The 15,757-nt window shown below is 46.0% G+C and overlaps 1 protein-coding gene and 1 long non-coding RNA gene across 10 annotated transcripts in view; one reads left to right on the top strand and one right to left on the bottom strand.

Moving 5' to 3' along the window:
• The window catches only part of ncam1a (neural cell adhesion molecule 1a), a 242,629-nt gene that overhangs the window by 86,589 nt on the left and 140,283 nt on the right, over positions 1-15,757 (bottom strand). The gene's annotated exons all lie outside the window — the stretch shown is intronic.
• LOC147248123 (uncharacterized) lies at positions 10,633-14,815 on the top strand. 2 transcript variants are annotated; one of them, XR_015119481.1, is made up of 6 exons: positions 10,633-10,857; positions 11,033-11,141; positions 12,992-13,058; positions 13,594-13,631; positions 13,802-13,942; positions 14,025-14,815. It is a non-coding gene; the product is annotated as an uncharacterized LOC147248123 (long non-coding RNA). The 2 variants fall into 2 exon arrangements; XR_015119480.1 differs by having other exon boundaries at positions 10,814-11,141.

Below are 15,757 nucleotides of genomic sequence, written 5' to 3'. Positions count from 1 at the left end.
TGTTCCAGACCAGTGCGACACAGTCTACTCAGCACCAGTTCCAGTGGTGCCAACAGCCTAATGCTGGACATTCCCTTTGTTCTTAGCCAGTCAGGTAGCAATACTTAGAGACGGTAGCGGCAACGCTACGGCTAAGGTGGGGTTTGGTAGGGAAAGATTGTGGTTTGGGATAAAACATGAATAAATAACAGCTGCAAACGCCCACCTGGATTCCTCACCAGAACAAAAACAGCAAATATCTCTACATACAGGAAGAACAACATCCCACAGAAACCGCTGATGTCCTTCCACCGCTGCTCAACAGACAGCATCTTAACCTGCTGTCCGTGTGCGGCTCTCCAGCTGCATGGGGGCACAGAGGAAAGCGCTTCAGGGGGTCATAAAGGTCGGCCAGAACATCATCAGCTGGCCTCTCTCCTTTCTGGAAGAACTTCACAAAACCAGCTGTCTCAGGGAAGCCTGAACATCTTGCAGGACTCATCAGACCCTGGTCATTATCGGTGTGAACTGCTGCTGTCAGGCAGACGGTATCAGGCCATTAAATCAAGAGCTAACAGACTAAAGAACAGTTTCCACCTCACAGCCGCCAATGTGTTAAATGCCAAGCATAATTCAACCATGCAGGTTACATAGTGACACTTGCTCTGAGAGACATTAGCAATACTCCGAACGCGGATGTCTGTGTGGGTCGTCTATGTGGGTTTCTTACTTTTTCTTTTTTTTTTAAGGATTAAGTATTTATATATTTTCTTTTAATTAATTCATTGCCTTTTAACGGTTTGCACTAAAGCAGAACTGCAATTCATCTCTCTTGCATGTTACAATGACAATAGAGATTCTTTTCTGTTCTCAAATGTCTCCAACTCTCACTAAAAAGACCTCATGTTGTTGCCTCAGTAAATGGCTGCAAATGCGAGACGTCCTCTCACTGCTTTCACATCTTATTTCCTTAGTTAGCTGAATAAGCTGTTGAGGCTTATTTTTAAACAGATGCCTCTAAATAAGCGAGATCTTCGGAGTATGCATATTCATCCACGATGACCAGCTCTCTTGACGAGCTCTGCGCTCATTATGTCAAGTTCTTCCAGCTTGATTTTGTTGGAGGAGGCTGATGTTCATTCAGGACACCTTTGTACACGCAGCAGAGGAAAGACTCCCATCGCATCAGGATGCGAATCTAAACAGTTTTTGTTGTTTCAGTCTCAGGCGCTGAGAGAGAAGTGCATATTTTGATGACTTACATTTTGCAACGTTTGCAAAATGACTCCCTAAAAAAGCCATGTGAAGAAAACAAAAGCAGCACTGTTTGTAACTCCCTGAGTGCCTCCAAATTCTCATCTTGAGCTGCATATCTGTGGTTGTTTGTGGGTGGTGTGTGTGTGTGTTCCTGTATTTTCTTTTAGCTTATATTTATTTGTGTGTGTGTGTATTTGTTCATGGTCATGTGTTTTGTGTTGGGTTGAAGGATTTATATGTTGGCGCGCTGCGTTGCCTGTGGCAGTCGCGGCCATAGAGTGGCCCTCAGCTTTGTCATGGTAAATAGAGACCTTTGCTAGCATGCTTTATCTATTGTCCTCCTCCCGCCGCAAAAAGGCAGGGAGGCTCCCTTGGGCCCAGATGTACGTGGTAGACGCAGCCAGTATTTGAGGGGGAGGTCTACGTCAGCCATAAACTACACAACCTGGAGCTCCATTCAGCCAGAAACCATTTCATCCACGTTTTGTGTCCTTCTGTTCTTGTTCCTTTTGTTCTGCTTTGTAGACGAACAATTCCCCATAAAGCAGAGCTGCGGTGACGGCGAGCCCAGCAGGTCACAGGTGGCAAGTGGCTTCATCTTTGTGGTGGACTCTTGGTCTTGGTGCGGAGAAGCCTTTCCTCAAGCACTTAATTCTAGTGAAACATTTACACCACAAAGCAACACTCCATGTGGGTTAAGGGCTCTTACAGATGGGGTGACCCTCGCCGCCGCTGCCCCAAGTAAGTTCACATGTTAGAAAAACTCCATTTACTGTGGAAGTCCCTCTGAAATCGTACTTCCCAAAGCTGTGATATTATACAGAGATAATGTGTCTGGGTACTGAGTTTCTCCAGAACGTATCTGCTGTAGTTATTAGGCGTCTGGATCCCACAAGGACCTCATTCCCTCTCTGTGACTTCTCGACGAAACCGTGTATTTTTATTGTTTGTCTACACGTTGCACTGGGGGACCGACTGCTGACAAGTTGACAAAACAATGTCGGCTAAAGAAGATGAAGGATGAACTCTGACATGGATGATGCTGATCATTCTGGTGACGGGTATGAGGAGACAAGAGGGGGCATAATCACGCTCCCCGTCAACGGATCGTCTGTGAGCACGTGGTCAGAAGGCGGAGTAATTCAGCTGCGTCCCTCATGTTTCCTCCTCATCCAGCAAAGAAACAATGGCGCCTTAGCTGAACGCCACTTCCCAGCCGCTTCTATGAGGGCAGCTAAATTTACCCCTGTTCTCTGCTTATGTGGAACATGCCCCAATTCCCAAAGCCATTTATTTAGACTGCAACCGCTGTCAGGAATTAAACCTGAGTTAGAGTGGTTTCCATGGCAACCCCTACACCAATTATACATGTATGCACATAAAAGAAAAGGGGGAATGGATCTTTGTGCCCCCTCCAGTCCTGAACATCCCCCACTGTGTACACCCACTTTTTTAAAAGGTTTACATTTCATAGAGAAGACATGTAAAAGCATGAAAACACACTTTGATAGACTTAAGCAGTTTGGTTTGTTATTTAGGATGCTGGCGTCTTTGTTGATTGCTTTTCTTTAGTCTTGTCTTCAAAGAAGCTTGATGCTCAAGCCAAAGTTTCCTCTTTGATCGGCATTTAGCTTTAGCTGGAAGCTATTCTGGCCCGCGACGGCTGCAGGAGACACATTGTGAGGATGGATTTGAAGGATGCAAAAATCACCGTCTCACTGACGTGTGGCTGCTTTGATAATAAAACTAATCCATTTAAGGGGTCGTAAATTATCGTGAACTCAAAATGAAGAGCTAATATGTGGTGAGTGGAAAAGCAGCGATGACACATTGTGCATTTCCATGAGATTGAATTGGAGGCTGGACAAGTGAAGGAGTGACAAGTTATTCTGGTGAGTCGACAGTAGAAATATATCAGCTCAGGGGCAGGAAATAAATCCCTTTCTGTATATGTGGTCGACGCAATACTGTGGCAGACACGTCCGCCTGCCTTGAACGACGAGGTGTGTAATCTCTCCAAGCAGATTCTGTATCTAAACACAGGATCTGGAGGCAAGGGAGGAAATGTTGGGACGGTGAAGCTTCTGGCTTCCATCTGACAAGCTTTGACCAATCACAGGCCTCGATTGTGTCCATGTGTCTACCCAATGGCTGAAATGCAAGGTTGGAAAAATGGCTGCGGTCTGTCGATGCGGTCTTCATGCATATCTGAGCGTAATCTTGCTACTTCTGGAACAATCCACTTGCATTCATCATCTTTCCTTTTGAGATTCCTAGCCTACATTTACATCTGCGTGACCGTGAGGTGACAAATACCTGACTCCGACGTTAGCAAGGATATTATTACTGCCAGTAAACGCTAGGTATGCCAACATCGCTAGGGATGGGATCAGCAAATTATCTGTGTTTTAACCACAGGGAAACCTTAACATGAGCGAGTCAATGTCTCAGACAGCGTTTTTCCTGGTCGGGGACTTTCATGAGCTTCAGGAGGGCTACCTTATTCCTCTTTTGAGGATTTCTGAGCTCTAAACAACATAAAAATTGATATTTTACCCATTATTTCTATCAGTTTGAAGACTGCGCCTAGATGGCTCTGCAGGAGTTTCTTCCAAAAAGAATAAATCAATATGTGTGTGTATCTAAATCCATGAAAACAACAGAAAACTCCCCTCTAATGTATTATTAAAGTAGAACCATCGTGTGACATCAAACTTCAGTGTTGGATTCATGAGGTGCCTTCAAAGTTCTCCAGTGGAATCAAACATGTATTCAAAATAACTCTTGACTCTGCACCGCACCCACATTCCTGAGAAGACTGGGTTTGGAGTTTTACTGGTGAGAAGTTTAAAGCCAGAAAAATTAACAGTCCCATTGTACACACAGAAACAAAACACAATCGCACTCAGTCCCGATGATGAACAAATGTGAATTTTTATCCCATTTAAAAATCCACCGACATCTTTAATTAGCGAGTCTACTGAGGACTCTTGTTTATATTGTTGTGGAGTTTTATAGACTCAACTAACCACTGAGGGAACAAGGAGGAACACGAAAATCCACTTCACACCAGTTGGAACACGACATGCTGCTATAGGTTTCCCCTGATGGAAGGAAACATGACAACAAGGCTTCAACATAATTAAAGTCTCCTGCAGCAGAGCTGAGCTGCTTACATTCCACCGTTAATGCAGTCAGGAAGGTTCTGGCAGGATTGTCAATTCTTAACCCATTTGGAAAAAGCGGGAGACCACAAACGTAATGACATTCATTCATATTCATCTAATATCATCTTCAGTTACATGATCCCACGACGTGACTGCAGATTTAAATAAACATGGACGCAGATGATCGTCCACAGCTGCTTGACACATTCTGGACCACAACCCCGCTGTAAATGAAGTCTCAGTTGAACTGGAGGAATCACTGCGCCTCGCCTGTTTCGCCAGCGAGAGTGAAAGCTGGGTTTGGGGATACACTTGTATTGCCTCAAATTGGCTCATGCTAAGTGACTCCAAGCGAACACGCCCAGCGTTTAGTGATGCTTGTGGGTCTTCTCACTCTGACGGCGATCAGCCACGTCACACAGCTCGACCCCAGGCGGAGCTCCAGCCCTCTTGCCCTCTGATGACATGCGTGCAAGTCTTTCAGGATGTTTTTTTCATGCCTGGTTTTTAATCGTGGATGTATATTAATATAATGTGTTAATTAATGCAATGTATATTAATATCCAACAACTGCACCCCCCCCATGCTCCGCTGCAGCTCCACGCAGCAGCTGCAGCATCCAGCCTCCTTCCTTGCTCATGGTGACAGCCAGCCAGCAAGCTGACGATCAGACTCGCTCGCCACTGTCATGATATCAGACCACTATCAAGAGGCCTCAACGTCTCAGTACAGCCAGCTCAACGACTGCAACAACCAACAAGCTAGCTGGACTACAAAAACAGTAGCCTTAGCTAACGTTACGCCAGAGGTTCAGCTCATTTGGGCTCAGGTTGATCTTGACATGATGATGAATTTGAAGGAAAGGCTGTAAAAGTTAGAGAGGAAAACCAGAGCACCTGCGCCCTCAAAATGTCTGTGCACGTCACTGTTGGTTACAGAGCGTCTCCATGTGTTTCCTCTGCCAAAAGCACCATGTTTGATGACTGCCAAAATTAAGCTTGTTTTATGAGCCATACAGGTCTAGTTCATCAAGATCATCTGCACTAATGAGCCACTTAAGTGATGCTTGAAGTCTAAATGCAACGGTTAGCAGTACAAAGGTAGTGTTAGCCTATGAAGGAGCTACACCACGGTCACATGGCTTCAGTGTCTCCACAGCTTGCCTGATAGTTGAACAGGTTACAACTGGGTTCTCTCCTCGTGAACGCTAAGGAAACAAGCACCTTGGTACAAAAACTGAAACCTGACAGCTGAAACAAAAAAACTCAACAACTAGAGAGAAGATGGTGCCGCTCCAAACTGGAGGAGTCACATGTCATCGGGCAAGAGAGCCTTAAAACCTGAAAGCCCTTGGTAGAACCAGAGCAGCCTGCCACTCAGCACTAGTAGAGGAACACAAGAACAACCCAGGTTCCTCTTCAGTCCTGGAGCCAGACTGACAGAGAGCCACAGCTCGACTGAACCAAGTAGTCCTGTTTCTCTGGGTAGCAAAGATTTAATGGACTTCTTTAATGACAAAATTTCTACTCATTAGAGAGAAACTTCTTCTCCTGCCATCAGCTGACAACATGGCCCCTAGAACCCAGAACCCTTGGAGGCAGCCGGAGGACCAGACACACACTTGGATAGTTTTTCTCCCATCAGCCTTCATGAGCTCAGTTCAATAATGTCCACCTCTAAACCTCCACCTGTCTCCTCGACCCCATCCCAACGAAGCCGCTGAAAGACTCTCTACCCTCGTTAGCCCCTCCCTCTTAGATATGATCAATGTGGCGCTGGTATCTGGTTATGAGATCAACCGGCAAAAAATAATCAGTCAAAGCTTGACAATCAGATTCATCCTTCCTCTCTGTCCTTGACAATTAATTCTAAAGCCTCCAAAGAGACAAACTGTCAAAATTCAAGCGATGTGGTGACTGAGTCCAGGCAGAGGGAGCAGCATCCTAACACCTAAAACCCTTTCCAAATGTAGGAGGAAGCCCTGAGAGGAGAGACCATCACCTCCCAAAGGCCTCCCTTTATAACCAAAACAGAATAAGCAAACACGGAGCAGTCCTTTCAAGAGGAATAAACCAGGGCTTCAAATGAAGCTACAGCATCCAACGACCAAGGGCTCCAGAATTGTGATGCGGTTGATCATCCATCCAGGATGTGAGAGCACTGGGAAGGTGCCTGCATGTCTCCATTTGGCCTCAGGATATGAAGGCTGATGTTTATTTTTCCTGATGTTCCAAACTTTGGATCATACATGGGATTACTGTTTCTGCAGCCTGACATTTGGAGGGTATAATCCCAAGTGTTAATTCTGTGATCACCACCTCAGGAGCACAAAAGCACCATCAAACCAGGCCAGTACAGCTAATAAAAGCAGCCACAGCTTTTTGTATCTCACTGTGGAGTCTAGCCTCTAAACCTCCTCACACCGCCTACATAAAAGTTCTGAGGAACCATGAAGGGATCAGGGATTTTACAAGTTCACATCAGAGAAGATTTTCAGAGGGACTGCAGAATGAAGCATAAACTACGGAGGCCCTGAGGGATGCCGGTCTCGCTCGATTCTGACGGAAACTCTCATTATTACTATAATTATTCTGATCAGTGTTACTGTTGGTATCCTCTTTCCTTTCCATGCTTAACTGCAAAACCAGAGGCTGCAGCAGATGAAGCACGCTGAGGGAAAAATGTCTTCAACACTCAGGCTGGAGATGTCTCAGCAGAAATTATTCATCACAAAAAAGCTCCCAGAATGCACCAAACACCCCCTGCTGATCTATGCAGGTGGAACACTCCTTTTGGTCCATTTTACACCCACTCAGACCTCTAAAGCGCTGCTCAGTGGATACCTGATAAATAGAAGCCAAATGGGTCTCTTCACCAGGCAGTACTGGCCTTCAGACTCTGCCTTTTATGTAGCGAGCCAGCCAGTTAACCCTGCTGCCTCCTTGCTTTGGCCTGTTCACTCTGATTTATTACTCAAACCTATCCAGAATGCCAACACACGCAACATTCCACCGGCATCGCGTCTGAATAATACGGCTCTTATTTGGAGCTTTTTCCTAAATCCAGGCAGACCAGATGCTGGTTTGGGTCAATCTTAATACTTTGCAAGAAACTCTCCTCTCATTCATTTTCATATTTCTTAACCTCATATCTGTAACAGTCTGTACTCTCTCAGGAGTGTTTGGTGGATCTGCTGAGCGCGAACACATTCATACGCTGATGTAAGGGCACATCACAAGAAAAATAATTTCCAGCTCCTGGAAGCTGAAGAAGAAAGGAAGAGGAACATGTTCACTGTAATTGGTCAGATGTGCCAGGGGGCGGGGCAAGTGATTAATACAGGAAGGAGGTTCTGTGCTTGTGACATTGGCCGAGGTCACATCGGTCTCACCGCACAGGAGCCACAGCACCTCTTCAACAACCTCTCACCTGCTTGTCTGGTGCACGTCGATGCCAGACTGATGTGCTCACAGCTGCCCAGGTGAAAGATCCCGAGACAGAAAACAGACCTGAGACCAAAGTTAAATCCAACCGAGCTAAACGAGGTGTGATAGAACCCTGAATGTTGCAGAAAGAACATTCAGACTTGCTGGATGATTCAATGCTGCAACCAGAACCGCACATTTGTTTTTGACTACACGAACTGTAAATGAATTCCAATGTTTGCTTACTACTTCCTGCCCTTGAACTAAACTTTGGCCACTTTTTTTCTTCTGACAATCCAGAAAGTAGTGACCGTTCAGCTACAATAGATGGACAGATTAACTGGATGGGAAAACCTTTCAGGGCATCGAGGTGGTGCAGAGGAGAAAGCACAATAAGGGCTCTATTTTCCAGAAATAGGGCACAGACACGAGTCTAAACTCCTGCTGCAGGCTCGTGTGGGTGTAACCAACCAATTTCTACAGTCTCTCCTTACTGCAGTGTGAGCACAAACCAGGTGCAATGAGGATAACCGGCTGACAGGATTAGACTCAGGAGGAGGAGTCGGGGTGAGTCTGCAATCAGTGACCAATCAGCTGAGCTCCTCTGAATGCAGCAGGTGCAGAGCAGGTGAAACGGCTGATGGAGGCACTTGAGTGAAGCATCTGAAGCTCTGAAATACCAGATTTCTAGTGATTTGTGATGCTATGAGTGTAGTTGAAGGTTCTATTTAGGTTTGAAAATTTAGGGTTGGAGGAAAAAAAACCATTACTTTGTTTAAGTTATGGGTCTCTGACATCATGGTTTTGTTAATAAACACACATGATGAAGTTTAGAAGCCAGAATCATTCGTCTCTCTGCATGACATCCGCCATTTCTGCTGGTTATTAAAGAGCTCTGCTGCTTGAAACATATGCTTTGAGTTGGAGGATCTTCTCAAACAAGCATTTGATACATAAGAGAAAGTACATCACCAGCAAGGAGCAAGATGGAGAGGCGATATAGGAAAACATCTTTAAAATTTCATAAGGTTTCCTGGTCTAATCACAGTCCTCCAACCCAAAGGCCAAAGAGGGCGTTTGTTCAGACGCTGATGTGGGTGTCTTGACTCTGCACCCCTGCTAGAGAGGAAACATGATGTTTGAGGAAGAGTCAGCGTTGGGAGTTGCGTCCTTTCTCCTGTGTTTGTTGCTTCCTTTATCGAAGACTCCAATTGGACCAAAGTGTTTTATTTGGCAAAAGTCGGAATATTTAATGTCTCTTTATGTGGCTCTCTGGCATCCGTGTGCTCTGCAGACCAAAATGCCTTCATAACAGCAATAAACTTATTGAGGTTTGAACACATTAAAGCAGCAGTTAAGAGCTAAAGCCTCGCTGCAATCAGTGCTTCCTGTGTGTGGGTCCCCTGCTGTTAATCCCCTGAACCAGATCAGTCTCCTCAAGTCCATCAGTCTCCTCATCAAGAGATTCAACATCTCCCTGCAGCCTCCAAACACATTCATATGCTCGTGCTTATGAGACAAATAAGTTAAATCTTCAGCGACATGTTAGCATGAGCCATCTACACGCTGTGGCTACTCCACACACACACGTTGAGACTGGACTGGGCCAGTTTGGGGACTGTGTCATCCCCAGATGTCCAACATATTTTCACACGTCCAGCAACAGCAGCCGTCGATGCTCGTGTGTAGCAGACGCCAGCAGGTGCAGCGCTGGGGAGAGTAAACCTCACCTCCCCAGCACCACCTGAGACCAGAGAACCTCACGCTCATCGAGGTGAAAGCTGTTTCAAGGATTCAGACTCACTCTGCTTCACATGAATCTGAGTGCTTTACTTCTCGTAGGTGACACGCACACACAGAGGAAGAGCTGCTGAATATGCCGGTCCGACACTTTTACCAGAGCCGCCAGATTACCAGTCTGTGCCTGAACTTTCGCTCAGCGCTACCATGACCACTGGCAACATAAAGTTGCTTCAGATGACATGAAATAGGATTTGCCAGTGCATCTTAATTTGTGAGGTGACAAATGACAACAAACTGAGTGCCCCTCAGCACAAATTGTACAAGTCTGTGGAACCTGCTGCACACCAGCCTCTCGACGGGTTTGAACAGGCAGAAGAGAGGGAAACAAACCGTCACTCGACAGCTCGTCCTGCTGCACCACAACAGCTGCTGTAACTGTTACAATTTGAAGCATCTTTGCTGCTAATTCCCTGGACGCTTCGACAGCATTTTTCGGGGATTGTCTCTGAGAGCACAACACTTTCAAGACAGTCTGCGTGTTTACTGCCGTGATTAATGGCACGTGTTCCTCGCCATAATCCTGCCGAACAGTGATGTCATCACTAAGCACAGCAACAATTGTAGCTGGAAACTCAGTTTCCTCTTAGACAACATTAGATGTGTCACTTAACTTGCTTTTTTCCCCCCGTGACTGTGTGTGTGTGTGTGTGTGTGTGTGTGTGTGTGTGTGTGTGTGTGTGTGTGTGTGTGTGTGTGTGTGTGTGTGTGTGTGTGTGTGAGCGCGCCCATGAGAGCTCACAAGGATGAGCTACATGCTATTAAGTTACTGGTGGTTGTAACCAAAGTAGTTGTTGTGTTTCCCCTCCTGTCTTTCTCCTGACAAACACACTCCAACACCTACACATGAACTCACACTACAGCCACCAGGCCCCATCATAGTCCGGTTGCTACTGCCTGCACTGCTGTTGCTATGGAAACACCTGCATCTCTAGTAATCCTCTGAATAGGAGGCGATGAGCAGAGCTGCGGGGAGAAAGCAGCTTAACGTGGTGGCAGGTGGAGACAGTAAACTGAAGCATGTCGCTCAAAAGGACACTTGACTCTGATTCTCTGCTGTTTTTCGAGACTAAAATAAGTCTTAATTCTGCATTTTGGCGTCTGTTGTGTTTTGATGGGTTTTGGCTGCACTATACTTACATATTTTTATGGATTTAATCTCTTTGCTCTTCTTTTGCGGTTTACTCAGTGTACAGCAGTTGTATAAGCTGAGAGAATAATGTTCTACTGTGAGTTGGTGGCACACATTTATACTGGGGAGCATCTAAATTTCTCTTTTTGGTCTTCTGTAAAACACTAAAATGTGCATGAATTGATTTGTTACAGCCAGTTGCATAAAACTGCACTTGACTGTTGAAATAAATCTACAAAAGAAATGATGCACTGCCACTGTTTCAATTTCAGGTATAGTGAAGTATTTGATGGGCGGCAAGGTGGAGCAGTGGTCCTCACGGTGGCCCCCCAGCAAGAAGGTTGTGGGTGGAGCCCCGGCTGCAGCACGGGGTCTTTCTGGGTGAGTCTCCATGTTCTCCCTGTTCCTGCTGGGTTCTCTCTGGTACTCCAGCTTCCTCCACAGTCCAAAGACATCAAGAGGGACCAGGTTAATCCAGACTCTAAATTGACCGTAGGCGTGGCTGGGAGAGCCAATGGTTGTCTGTCTCTATGTGTTGGCCCTGCCATGGACTGGTGACCCGTCCAGGGGGAGGGCTGCTGGGATAGGCTCCAGGACCCAGCGATGAGTGGGGCTTCACACCGGGACAATGAGATGAGTTTCCACATGTGAGCAAAGGGAAGAGGATCCTAAAGGTCAAGTGGTGAAATGAAAAGGTGCAGAACTCTTGGTAGAGTTGAAGGAAAAATTCAGCATTACAAGTTTATGCCAACCACTGAACAGCACAGTTTCTGGACCAAAAATACATTTCATACCAACGAGTCTGGTTAGATTTAGGGAAAAAAAACCTGGTTAGGGTGTTAAAACATGGTGGTGGTCAAGTAACTATTATTCAGAGGTCCTTTGGGTTTGAACAAGTTAGATGTAAGAATGTTTAAAGTGCTTTAAGAGCACTTTGAATATAATTTTAGACCTTCATCGTTGTCATACGAGCAAAAAGGTTCTAACACCAGCTTGAGCTTGGCTGCTGGATGTGTGCTGACTTCCACAATTATATTTAAGACATTACAGCTCAAATTCAAGGCCTGTAATTCTGATGAAGACAAGCATGCGTGTCTCGCAGCCCACTTCAGGGTTTGTGGGACCCTCAACCGCCCTCCCAGGAGATCTCTTGCTCTAGACACAGACATCGCTACATCCTGGACTCTTGTCAGAAAGAAAACAAGCCATGCCAACAGCGTGTTCTTCCACCAGAATCCATCCATCCATCAAAGTGACAAAAGTGCGTCAGTACAAAACTACAGCTGCTAATACAGAACATCAGCACAATGACACATTGGATGGCAACATGAATATGGTTGAGCTGCCCCTGGACAACGTAAAACATTCAACACACTGAAACATTTATCCCAACATGTTTGCGATCTCATTATTCAAAGAGCTTAATGGCTTTCAAAGTATCTGCGAATGCTCCTCGGAGAAAGAGACAGGCGATGCTGTCCATCTGCTGCACTCTCAGATTGTTGTCAACAGGCCAAAAGTTTACAGAAGCCAAAAGTTGCTCAATTCTTTCTTCTCCTTTTCTAAAATTGTACAAATGGCACCCAGAAGTTTTGGCTCAGCACAGATGTCCACACCCTAAACAAACAGAGCTGTTTTTCATGGGAAAAAAGACATGCAAATTAAACGCGTCCCACTATAATTTAGCGCTGCCGCTTCGCCTCCATCTGCCTTTGGAACAGGTCACTGGTCTTGTCAAAGGAATGAGAAGTGGCTGCTGTTAATGCACCGCTGCAGCCGGCCAGTATCTCCTGTGTTTCTCCTCCTCCTCTTGTTTGGCTGGGCTCTGTCTCCACTCATCCTTCTTTATCTTTTACATCAGAGGGAATATAGAAAGGATGGGAATTCAAATCTGGGCGGGAGAGGGAGGATGAGGAGGGAGAGGATAGGAGGCCTGGTCAGAGGACAGATAACTCTCTGGGGCTGAGGGGATGTACACAACATGGACGTCTCTATTGGGGGCGCTCCATTTTCCCCTTTATGGTCTCAACCGGCCGGACCAACAGATGATATTTAAGTCCTCAAAGCTGTTGAAGTGCTTTTTATGTCTCGAGTGATCGTCACCTACAGTTTACACCTGTGTGGCCAAACAATGGCCAAGAGCAGTGTTGTCACTTCCTGGAAAAGTTGTTAGAATGGTGATAATTTATCCTGAACTCGGTGACTTGTACTAATTCATCCCTCTCCCCCAGGGTCTGACATGAACACTCGCCAGGCGCCAGACTTTCTCTTACCAAAGGCGGATCCACCAACTTCCAGGTAGATGTTTGAAAAGGAAGTAAAAACGTATCAGTGGCGATCTCATCTCAACAAAACTCCTGAAGCGTCGGACAGAATCTGATCAGACGAAGGAGCTCCAGCCACAAATCTGTTTTTCTCTCTATTTCTGGAGCTGCACACCCCTACGGTCCACTCCCACGGGTCCTGAAAGGGGCACTTGCACGATTTCCACTTCAAAACCAGATCGATTGGGCTTCCAAGACACTAACAGCCACGGCTGTGATAAAGGCAATTTCTGGGGCATTCAGAGACGTAAACTCTGAAATCCAGATCTCTTTGTACACAAACATGCAGGGAATTCACGGTGCATTCACTTGCATCTCGTTAACTCAAAGTCATTTAAAAGTTATATAAAATGACAGGTTTCTTTTTTCCTTCTCTGGAGTGATACCGTGCACCATGAAGGACGTTGTGTGGTTGACAAAACAGTGTCAGTGTAAATGGATACTGATTCTGGTATTTGGACGTTTATTTTGTGGATCAACTACGTTTTTCTGTGGTTCCCCGTCCTCAGGATGCTCCCGGCTCCCTGCTGACCTTCATCCTCTGAAAGTAAGACTCACACCATGGAGAAGTACCAATATATGAGAAATATTCCTTTAACTTTTTAATTCTGCGGCCACACAAACTTAACTGGGCTGGTTACATCATTATTTGGCACAAGTGGTGACTGTAAACCTCAAAAAACGTGACAAGTCTCTTCCTGGCTCGATATTTTCCAGGAAATGTGTAAACAGGCGTCAGGATCAAGGAGCACTGCTAACTGTTCCACTGAAATGAGCCATGGAGGAAAGGAAGTTTATTTGTGGAACCAGGAGGACTTTGTTGCTGACTGTACCTCCTGAATGATTACCGAAAGGAAAGTATGTTGCATCACTCTGACAGCGATGATGATGATGATGATGATGATGATGACGATGATGATGATGATGATGACCATTCCAGGCTGCAGCGTGTGCAGTTTCAGACAGGCGACTGCTGTCAACCTTCATCACAGTGACACAGAGTTCCGACAGCTCCACAGAGAGCTTTTATTTGAAGGAGAAAATGCCGGAGGAGTGAAAAAAACAACAACATCTGGGCCAGATCCATCACCGTGCTAAAGAAAAGTGGGAGTATTTTTAGCTGCAACCAGCAGCGTAAGTCACCCTGTCAGTCTGTCATGCAGGCAGCTCCCAAAACTCTGCAACGCTGTGTTCAGGCCATTCAATAAAAGATGAGCTTTCCCAGGAAATTACATGATTTAAGTCACGTTCCAGCAAAGGATCTCCCTAAACAAACTGTAGATTGTAGAAAATCCTGTGCTAAAAAAAAGTCCAAATAAGTAGTTACAGAGCAGCGTGACGGAAGGCTCGAGGGACGGACGAGCTGCAGCCACGACGGTTTCATGTTCCAGACCTGAGCACTGACAAGTGTGAGCGCAGCATGAGGGGCCCCCGGACTCAAACACAGACTTGAGGGTAGCCGACTTTGTATTTCTGGAGAGATGCTAAGATGCTAAACTATCGACTCTAGTTCCTTTCATGAAAGAACCCTTCAGATGAAACAAGGTGTTCATTTCACTGAGATTAGGAGAGCATCTTGGTTCCAGGACCATGAAGTCCCTCTCTAGTTGGAGATGTAAAGATCCTACATGACAGCTAGTTGTCTTTATCATTCTAAGACAGTTAGCCCTCTATTGTTGGGTTGTGGACAAAGTGAGATATTTGTGGATGTCATCGTGAGCTGGGGGGGGGGGGGGCATTTCTCCCTTTGCTCATTAAAACAAAAAAAAGACAAACAAATTGAGAAATCTAGAAGAGGACTGAGAGTTTAATCAACAGTTGAAGCTCGGAACCACACACTCCTCCCTGGGACGCTGCATGGACACCGAATAGGACAATAGTATCCTCAAACTCTGTTCATAAATGTTATTCCCAACCTTTTGGAACGCTGATCCAGAAACACCACCAAGATGATTGATCTGAGGAAGTGGATCAGTTCAGGAATACCACTGAGAGCCACATCCTGCCAATGACCTGGTAGGGTCTCTGGGACCCATCAGACCCAGATCACCTGCTCCTTGTTAAATTAAACATCTGTGCACCGAATCTGATTAAAGACTGTTCTCCGGTTGTGGAGACATTCTGCTGATGAACAAAGACAAGCTCGTGATCATGTGACCTCCTTGGTGGAGGTAACGACGACTAGCAAGTGTCCAAACCTTTCAGCTCAAAACCCCAAACCAAGGATTCACAATCAATCACAATCTTCCTAGGGGGTTGTTGAAGTAAACAAATGCAAGTTCTCCGCACCGGTGACCCATGACCCGCCGCCGTGGGCCCCCTGACAGACAGGACTTCTTATTGGCCAATTAAATATTGACTCATGGGCCTGCAATCCCACTCAGGGGCCGTGAGAACAAAAAAAGCAGCATCCACACGTTTTAAAGCCGAGGCCGTCTCAGCAGCACTGCGTCAGTGTTGGTCGTGGACATTACGCTGAGTCAGCAGAAGAAACTGCCAGTGGAGAAGTCAACCCACGACGAGGCAGTTAGGCAGCTCTGATTGATTTTCGAGGCATCGCTCCCTCCACGCCTGGTGGCTGGCTGTGGTTCTTGCCGGGAGAGGAGAGATTACCTTTCCCACAATTCTTTTCAGAAATGTTTTCCTCCTCAGTATTCCGTGTTCTCTGGGGTC

This window comes from Aulostomus chinensis, chromosome 15 (genome assembly GCF_037954235.1).
Source record: "Aulostomus chinensis isolate RoL2024-O1b breed Wild chromosome 15, RoL_Achi_v1.0, whole genome shotgun sequence".
NCBI lineage: Eukaryota > Metazoa > Chordata > Actinopteri > Syngnathiformes > Aulostomidae > Aulostomus > Aulostomus chinensis.
The sequence above is the reverse complement of the archived record's forward strand: the minus strand, read 5'-3'. Positions and strand labels throughout refer to the sequence as shown.